This window comes from Dufourea novaeangliae, unplaced genomic scaffold (assembly GCF_001272555.1).
Source record: "Dufourea novaeangliae isolate 0120121106 unplaced genomic scaffold, ASM127255v1 scaffold299, whole genome shotgun sequence".
Taxonomy (NCBI): Eukaryota; Metazoa; Arthropoda; class Insecta; order Hymenoptera; family Halictidae; genus Dufourea; species Dufourea novaeangliae.
In genome coordinates this window covers 425,598-435,735 of record NW_015374192.1, presented here as the reverse complement: position 1 = coordinate 435,735, position 10,138 = coordinate 425,598, and the positions used below count along the sequence as shown (strand labels likewise).

General features: G+C 38.8%; 4 non-coding genes across 4 annotated transcripts; 3 read left to right on the top strand and 1 right to left on the bottom strand.

The window, feature by feature from the left end:
* Positions 1-1,909: 1,909 nt before the first annotated feature.
* Positions 1,910-1,982, bottom strand: Trnak-cuu. Its single transcript has one exon. It is a non-coding gene; the product is annotated as a tRNA-Lys (tRNA).
* Positions 1,983-8,289: 6,307 nt separating this feature from the next.
* Trnak-uuu lies at positions 8,290-8,362 on the top strand. The gene has a single exon. It is a non-coding gene; the product is annotated as a tRNA-Lys (tRNA).
* Positions 8,363-9,174: 812 nt separating this feature from the next.
* Positions 9,175-9,247, top strand: Trnak-uuu. The gene has a single exon. It is a non-coding gene; the product is annotated as a tRNA-Lys (tRNA).
* Positions 9,248-9,327: 80 nt separating this feature from the next.
* Positions 9,328-9,400, top strand: Trnak-uuu. The gene has a single exon. It is a non-coding gene; the product is annotated as a tRNA-Lys (tRNA).
* Positions 9,401-10,138: the final 738 nt, after the last annotated feature.

Below are 10,138 nucleotides of genomic sequence, written 5' to 3'. Positions count from 1 at the left end.
CTCTTTCCTTACGACACACGTTCAGTATATGTATACCCAGCAAGGTGAAATCGAAGCTGATGGTGCAAGCGATTTTGGGGAAATGGATAGTGGAGGAGTTGGATAGACAAGCGTGTGTGAGTAGACAGATGTTTACGCAAATTCACAATGTTGGAGATTAATTTATGAATATGAAAATGAGATAAAAATTGATTTCATGTATTAGATGTCTTATTATGTTGATGATAGTATATAAATATCATTGAGTTTTGTTAAAATTTATTAGAAATGCAAAACCTTCCGTAGTCTAGTGATGAGAAAAGAGGAATTTTAACACTTTGTATGCCACGTCACCCAAATATGAGTGACATATGTATACATTGTAAAGAGAGTGGATTATATTTCTTTCAGTTTTTTAAATTTGTAACCTACGGATCAAATTCGCAAAACAATAATTATGTTAATAATTTTACATTGTAAAAATAACTTCACGTGCAAAGTAAACAATATAACAGTACAACATATTTCAATTTAAGCAAAATCTCAGACATTGTGTACAAAAGTGATCCGTTTGGCGTGGAATGAGCCGTGTAGGAGTCTAGCGAGAGGCCCACAGCCTTCTTCTGTAAGCGCGTAGTCAGTACGACTACGCTGTAGCTTGAGTTTAGGTAATTTATGGCAGGGCCACTCGAAACGTCGATAGCCTGTACGGCGACATCGCCCAGCAACGCGTCGCCTGCTTTGTTTAGGTTTAAAGATACTGTTAGTTTTAAGGGTGTAAGAGAGAACGAAAGAAAAAGGAATAGAGAAGCGAGTGACCTGGGTGTTCGTCGAATAAAAGAAAGCCAGTATGGATTCGAGTGGCAAAGAAGTGAGATTCAGAGAGACAGTGCGGATTAAACGGTTTAGTGAATTGTAGCGTGGATCAGTGTGGAATAGCGTAGTAAAAGTAGATCAGTCATATATAATCTTAAACATAGCATATCTTTAATATTTAGTTAAATACATTTTAGTTTATATTACACTTCGCCAATCTCGACGCACGGAACCTAGTTAAATCCGGCAAAAGTGATAAAGTAGATGTCCATTATAGTAGACAAGAGTATCGCTTTGAACCATGTGCCCTCGATGATTCCATCTTACCTACTTTTAACTACGAAAGGCGGTATAAAACCCACCATAAACATGGTAGATTAATACCCACAACACCATGCACCGTTGTAGTTAATAATTATTGCACTAAATGATATTGCGTTCACTAGTATTAACTTGATCTACAAAATATTGTTCGCGTTGTCGGTCCTACGTCCTTTCCCGATGGCCGTCAGACTCTGACATCCCTTAATTCCTTTTATTATGATTGATTTGGGTTTGATATGTTTTGGAGTGAATGTATAGTGCTGTATTTTATTTACCCTCAGCTTGTTGATTATATCTTGGTGGTGTTGTAGTCGATTAATATATATGGTATTTCAAAAGCATCGAGATAACGAACTACGTACGTCGGTTTTCGTGTTGGATAGTTAAAGACTCGTTTTTACACTTATCATCCCATCGAATTTGCAATCTTGTTATTGCTCGTTCGTCAACCAAGAGTCATTAGCCCCTGTTTTTCTTCTATTTGTCTGATTCGTATCGCGCATCACCTCGCCGTCTGTTGATTTCGATAAGATTATACGCAACAACGATTCTAATTATTTACATACAGCATGGCAAACGTACATCCTGGCGAGACGGAGAAAAATACCCAATAGGTATTTATATTTTTATTTTATATTTGCTATCGAACGCTCCTAAACGAGGTCCTTATCGGATAACACGTTCTCGAGGCTTCGTAGGGAGATTCTTAAATATTGCATTTATGGTCGGGGTACGTAGATTGCGCGACTGGACGATCGCGGAATACACGAAGGAAGAAAAAAAATGATATCGCCCAACGTGGGGCTCGAACCCACGACCCTGAGATTAAGAGTCTCATGCTCTACCGACTGAGCTAGCCGGGCAGTTGTAAGAAGATCAAATCTCTGCGAACGAATCATCTAGAAAATAGTGAAAGCTTGGTGTATTTTGTTTCAGTTTTTTATCGAATAATACCACTAAAATTGTGTGTAGCGGAGCTAATCCTATCAGTTGCCCGATCCCCTGCTCGCGGAGGGCTTAGATCAGGCACCGGATAATACCGAGGCCATCAACACTGATTATAAGATACATCAATAGACGATTCAGTCCCCCAGGCCTGTTACAAAGAGATTCATTTTTCATGTAATGGCTGAAAGATTCTGCGCGAAGTACGTGTGAACCTTTTGTCGGAAAGAAAGAAATTCCTACGTTTTTCTCTTGTCTTTATGAATTACTTTAGAAAATGTTATTTTTCATGAAAATCCCCGCCATGTCTTTGTTTGTTAAAGAACACTTATTTATTCTTTCCATTCATTTGGATCTTCTGCTGTTCAACCAAATCTTTTTCTATTTAACCTTTAGACTGCCGACATTATTTCATTACAAAACTGGTCTTTTTTCGTCACAAAAATTTATCTATATCTATGTATGTATAACAGATTCGGTGTGAAGCAAGCTTTAACCGACTGTATTTGCAATACTCTCGGATGCTGGCAGATTTCCAAGGGATGCGTGCTAGCACGCTGAGATTCTTAGAAACAGGCTGCTTCCTCCTCCCCATCAGCGCGTTCGCTTTTTCTCTGTCTTTCACGAGAGTCCATGCCACGGGTCGACGCACGATCATCCGGGTTTTCTGGGTTAATCACGCCGAGCTTTTCGACGTTACACTAGTGATGGACGATATTTATCGATAACTTTATATATGGATATTTGCCTATCGATAAATCGCTATTTTAGACACTAATAATTACAGGTATCGATCATTTTTAGAAAAATTAAAGTTGCTTGGAAAAAGAATAAATACAACGAATAATTTCAACGTCAGTCACATCTGAGAAATTGTTTTCTCAAGTTGTATTAATTTTTAACCGAAAAGAGAAACCGTAAATAAATAAATAAATATTCGTGCTTCTGTGTACAAAGCTCGACACCGAACATTGTTGTAAATATTGTAAAAAAGGACTATTCTCGTATATATATTCTAAATAAATAAGTAGATAAATATTCTCGTAAATACATATGCAGCTTATTTTTTTAATTCGTAAATTGATAGGATTTTCGTATCGATATCATGAATATACTTTCTAAACAATATTTTTCATGTTTGGATATTTAACGAAAAAATATACATCGATAAGCATTATCGATATTGGAACAAATATCGCACATCTCCACGTCATACACGACCGTGCAACGTACATACTGTTGATTGCATATCTATAATTTTCTCTCACTCTCGACGATCGACACGCTCCGAGGGCCTCTCGCTTGTTCCTGGAAACGATCGATGATCGACCAGAACGTTCGGCGATTTTACGAAATTACGCAATTCGCCGATAACTCGTAACATTCCGACAGAGGGATGATCGAGCAGGGACCTTGATCGGATACGTCAGCCACGCGTTCCATGCGAAATCCGCGATCACTTGTCGTCACAAAGGCTGAGCGTCGATTGATGTCATCGTTGCTCCACCGTCACTGATTACACGCGAACGTGCCGAGGTCCACGTACTCGCGGAGGAACAAGATCGACGTGCAAAAAAATTGATTTTTCCTCGAACCAGTCTCACCGTCTGGTCCTCGCGATGGATCGCCCCTTGAACACATTCGGGGCGTAGGTAGTTCAAAAGTTAAGAGATTTTGTAATTATTAAAGTCGAACTTTAAAGGGTAATCATTTTAATAAATATCGGGCACATTTTTGTGAATCAGGAGGGTGAGTCATCACCCTTGAATATTGGTGAACATTTTTTTTACAAATATCCACCAATCTAAGGGCGTAGAATAGGGTAGATTCACCCGTTGAAGACATGACTATTCTAAAAAAAAGAAAAATCGTGAAATAAATTTTCAAGTTTATTTAAAAAGTTCATATTATAACACGTAATAGTACAATGTTCTGGGATTCAATCGGAGAGTTAAGAGAATCACAGTACCACTACGGTCTGGTTGTAAATACCAGGAATGTAATCGGCATATACAGGCCTATCTCGGGGCGAATAATCGCGAATGAATGCGGGGACTACGTCTAACGGGGAGAGGATGGGGCACAAAAGCCGATAAATCGAACGGTATTGGACTTTGCAGCGTGTTCATTAATAATTTTAAAAAGAACCGAGACGAGCACTTGATGATTCTTCCGGTTTCTAGGAACACGTCCGTTCGAGACAATAACTCTGTAATCACGGGTTGCATTAAATTTCTCCGTTATGAATATTTTAAAAAGATTCGTAGGTGTGCTACAGAATTACAAAAAACGTTGTCACCCTTCAGTTTCGATTTCGGACTGAGAAGAAAGAAATTCCATTCTCTATATGAATGATATTAGAAAATGTTATTTTCCATAAAAATCGGCAGTCTAATTATAAGACAAAATATTTCCAATTGTCCGCGAGCAACATTTGAATCCTCTTTTATCTATCCCTGCTACCCATAAATCTGAAATTCCCTCGACAACCCTGTAACTCTCAACGCCAACGGTAAATGGGTCTCAAAATAAAGCTTAAGAAATCCCAGTATGCTCTGATCCGAGGAATATTTACCAGACTCGAATCGTTACGACACGTGTTGTACGGTTTCACCAACTGCGATCGCGGAAAAAACGGGAAGAACCAGAAACGTGAAGCCAGAGAGACAGGAGGAAGTTCCTCGACAAAGATTCTTCGTGGTAGCGAACGTATACTTCTAATATTGAGAACTTGACACATCGGGAAGTTAGTGGCCCGACGCCAAGAATCTTTCGCCACGGGAAAGGCCCCCCTGCGAGACTGGTTCGCTGGACGACGACCCTGAATCACGTGCATCGTAATGCTCCGTCCACAACGACGCGTCGATTATCGAGCGGAAAGAATCGCTCGAAGAATTAAAGTCAACGCGCATGATAGAGAAGTTCGTTTCACTTTGAAAAATGGATTCTCGAGTTGAATCATGGGAATCGATTCTTGTAACAAATCGAAACTAAAGAATCGATTCCGCAAGGATCGATTTGAAAATTATAAAAAATATATATAAATATACATAAATCCCTATTAAATAGGGAAGAGAATTAGAGGTGAATTTAGTATAAATATTAACCCTTTGACGCCCAGATTATATCTTGTGATTGGGAAGTCGAAAATATCGATATTAAACAGACCCATTCTTTCCCATTTTTTTCTTTTTTTTTTTTTAGCGGGGAATACTTGAATTTCTCGACTGAAAACGTGGAGATCTACCTTACATCAGTGAAACTACGGATCTTTGCTGACAAAAGTTAGGTATTAATCGGCAACAGAATTTGACGTACTTTTAAAATAACTGTTGCACCGGTGCAACACTGGGAGTTAAAGGATTAAATATCGTTGAAAATGAAAAAAGGAGCATCAAGGCGTCGAACAGACCGGGGCCAGCCTTCTGGAAAATATCAATCATTAGGAAGCAACACGTTGCAACGGACGCAACATTGTTCCTCATCCCCGTAATAGTTTTCATTTTCCACCCTGTGCTCTCCAATATTTCTACGCTTCTGTCCTCGCACAACAGCTGAAAAATTCGGGGGAACCGCTGTTTCAAATCACGGTCTATTTATATTGTTGGATCGGTAATCGGATTTGTTGCAGGCTGGATTCCGATTCGAGTATGTACACATTCGGTGTATACGGTGATGAACGTGTCATCGGTAGGTGTGTTTGTTCTGGAATGATTCAGATTATGGCGTTATCGTGAGTCACGGGGGCTTTGGATGGTTAAGAAAAGACCAAGGTCGAGATCAAAGAGGTTGTTTTCTTCCTTCGTTCTCCATTAACAATCGTATTATTGTCGAAGCGTTTTATGGGCCAGCTTTGGTCCTTAAATGTCTTCGGTCGGAAATCTGTCTTATCGTGCACTAGTATACTCTAAAGATCGCGATCAAACAAAAATAAGAAGACGATATATGAATTAATTGACCTGGTGGGAAGTTGAAATGACGCAAAACTCGGTGTTTTTTACGACAGCTCGACACGGTTTGAAGACGTTTGGGGAACGCCTGGGGCGTGAACGAGAATTTTTCCTTAATATCCCGTTTTACGATTAGAGCCGCGTGTCGCGATAGTGACCGCGGAAAAATTGGTCGGGTTTCGCGCTGTTCGTGGAAGAATGTTCATACTCGGATGAATTATTATTTAATTAGCCGCAGATAATCGTTCACCGCTCGAGCAACTGCCTGGTGTCCAACAACACGAGTCCGTGCTTCGTGTCAAGGCTGCGCACTCCGGCTGTCGTTTCTCGACGAGGATTTTTCATTTTCGCCTGCACGTAAATAGCTCGGTGGCGATCCGCCACGCGACCCACCCTTCCCTTCCATTCACGCCCTAATTACCTTGAGTGGATGAAGTTTTTGCGGATTCACGACGAAACACGAACGAAAAAATGGAGAATTAAAAAGAGAAGGTGAAACTACGTGGAGGACAGAGATGTGTGATATTGGTTCCAATATCGATATTGTTTTTCGATATATATTTTTTCGTTAAATGTCGTTACACAAAAAATATTATACGAAAATCCTATTAAATAAGCTGCTTTAAGAGAATATCATTTTGCATCGAATAGAATTTTCTAAAATAAAGGTTTTTGCATAACATTAAGAAATTATTTTACTTAAATTGAGATTCAACGTGTTGAAATAAGAACAAGTAATGTACTCTTCAAATAATATTTATTTATTGTTAGAAAGTATACATAAGAAACTTATAAATTCTAATCTTCTAAAGACAAACAGATTACAAATAATAATTGTTGAAAGTGTGGTATGGATATACGAATTAATTTATAAAAATAGAAATTTATAGGGATTCTACTATTATGAAATTAACTTAGTTGAAGTCATTTTATAGTGTTTTTCGGTTAGTGTTGATTATTAGTTTATGTTTAATTATCCAGAGACACGCCGAATTCCGAAGGAATCTCGTCGCGGCTGAGAAAACACGAACCGCAAACCACGGTCGATTCAAACCCCAGCCGTCATCGTGTTCGTCGCGAAGAACGATCAAAATCAAGCTTGTCGTGTATTAATATTTTGCTACAATTGGCATCACTCATCGCTCTCGTGTTTGAAATAACAGCGTGTGACGAACATCAGTCGCGCGACGAAAAATCGTCGATCATTGATACGCAGCCTTGGTTTTTATTATTCGTGATCTGTCGCTTGTGCAAAGCAAGTCGCGGAGAGGGTTAATGCTGAATTATCGCTCGATTTATTATTATCCTATGCTTCGTTGGCGTCGATTTTCTAATAACAGATCGCTATGCAACACATTACATAGTAGGGTGGATGCGCCAGGAAATGACCATGCACTAGTGAATCAACATTATACAATGAAAACGAGTAAATTAAGTCAATATAGATTTTTTTTCAATTCCATCTCATAATCAAACTATTTTTGCACAACTGGTAAGAAATGTTTATTTCCTGAATATTGATATTTCATTTTCATTACATTAATATCATCTCATCTAATTTAGACGATAATAATCATTATCATCTAAAACTCGACATTGGTTAGAAAATCTCTTTAACTGTTCATTCATTGGTGGATTTACCTTAATTTGTCCTTCAGCCAAGGTTCACTATTGTATTGTTATGCGTATATATGTCTGTTAGCGTCAACGTGTTTTTAAGTGAAGTCGAAGGCGGATTGCTGTGTCGCTCATTGACCATTGTAGAATTTACGATAGGGTCTCTAGAATGCGTACTGTTTTGAAAGGGGGTGCACGAGACTAAACAGACCTGACGTCGTGTGGTGACGGGCGGGAGGCCACGTTGGGTCCTTCGGCAATCGGTGACGTAGAGGGTTGTTTATGTGAAACAAATGAGAGAAAGTTTCGAGATGGTGAGCAGCCCGAAGCTGCGTTGCTTTTAGGATAAAGGACATTGTTCTTGAAGGATCTGGCCACGGTGTGGGGAAAGCATCGATGCCTTTTGGTATACGAAAGGATCGACCGCTGAGCAGTTATCCGAGAACCCTGAAGGAGCGTAGTTCTTTTAGAACTCAAAGGCCTCGGACGAATATTTCTTTGCACGTAACAATCGGTGAGTCCCGTAATTAGTCATTAATTGACTTGAGATCCTCGATACGGAAATATTGTCATCTTATTTGTTACATAATTATTATTGCGAAAATGTTATTTATTACAGGTGGACAGAGAATGTTGTAATACAACGTCGATTTTCATCGCCCGGATAGCTCAGTCGGTAGAGCATCAGACTTTTAATCTGAGGGTCCAGGGTTCGAGTCCCTGTTCGGGCGGCTTTTTTTTTTTCTTTGGATATTCTTCGATCTTAACTTCCTGAGGTATACTGACACGTATGTGTACGTTTCATTTTTCTTCCATACAAGCATCATTCGGAAATTAATTAAATATTCACTAAAACATACGTTAACAAAAAAGGATGTTCTACCAATTGATTGTCGTTAATATTTATAAATATACTTTAATTAAATACAGCCGAATAATAATAATAATAATATTCTTTTGTTGTGAATGTAAATTTGTCCTGGAAGTGTTTAAACAACCGAAAATACAGCGATGGAACCATAAGTTACATCTACCCACCTTCTTAAAGCAGAACATTAATTCAGAGGATTTCCAAAAAATAATCTGTTACCATTGCAAAAAATACAATGATCATTATCGATTCTGATTTCAGTTGGTCACTTCCAAAACACGATCAAAATTGGATTTCCTGTTACTGTGAAACTTTGTCGTCTAACGCACGCGTTAAAGACTTGTTTATTGTTGACAAGCCGATACATATTTACTTTTGTTCTTTTATAAGCGATTATCAACGCACGCGATTACGTTGAATCATAGACGAGTTATAAATATCCTATATCTAGTCGGTGATAAAGTCGTGTGTTTGTAACCTAGAAATCGTAGGTGACGTTAAACGCGCGACTTTAAAATGGTGACGTGGCTCTAGATGAGGCTAGAGCTCGCGCGCACGCGCTGGCACAAAAAATATAATTGTATAACATGTTTATTCTACACTTTATTTGTGATTGAAATACAATTTACGCAACACACAATAAAATAAACCAGAAGGTGATGTGTTTTCATCGCCTGGATAGCTCAGTCGGTAGAGCATCAGACTTTTAATCTGAGGGTCCAGGGTTCGAGTCCCTGTTCGGGCGTTTATTTTTTTTTTTTTTTCAGACATTACAATGTAATAGCGGACGCGTTAGAATTTCTCGAAGGGGAAGGTTTTATCATCGCCTGGATAGCTCAGTCGGTAGAGCATCAGACTTTTAATCTGAGGGTCCAGGGTTCGAGTCCCTGTTCGGGCGTTTTTTTTCTCTTTTAACCCTCTCAATGCGCCTTGTGGTATCTTATACAAAAAATTTTGTTTTAGGAATCAAGAAACAATTTTATGACTATTTAACACATTTTTGAAAATATTTTTATTCTTTTTTATAAGCAACGTGTTTGCTCACGATAAATAACCGCACTAGTAGTCACAGTATTACGCAACTTGTGTGCAAATTAATTAGATTATATTAAGCTCGGAAATGTATAACACAGTTGCCTACAGGTTGGGGATTGATCAGAATCCATCGTAGAAATAATAACGTGGTGAGCCTCTCTTGTATTTGCCACGGTAATAGGGGATACAATTGCACACCACTTTCCAATCGGCCACCCAACTTAAGAACAATATAGTAGCTGTTCCGTAGGCAAACGCGGAGACTTTCCTGCGAAAAGAAAAAAGTACGGTTATTTTCACAAATTGATGCAACTCTGTTAACATCGACCGACGGATTAACTGATCTGGTTAGAAATTCTTATAAATCGAAACACACGTCTTCGAATTACAGTTCTTTCTCTCGAATACTATATTTAATATTAGGTGATGCACGGAGTTTCTATTTTTACGGATAGGGGCACATAGAAAGGAAAATAATCTATAACCCCCACGGTGCCAGGGGGACGGAATTTAATGATCAGTAAATCTGTCAAAGACGAGTTTACAAAAGTTAAGATAACAGTTCACACCAGGTCCTAGCTCGTTCCCAAATAACCGGCCA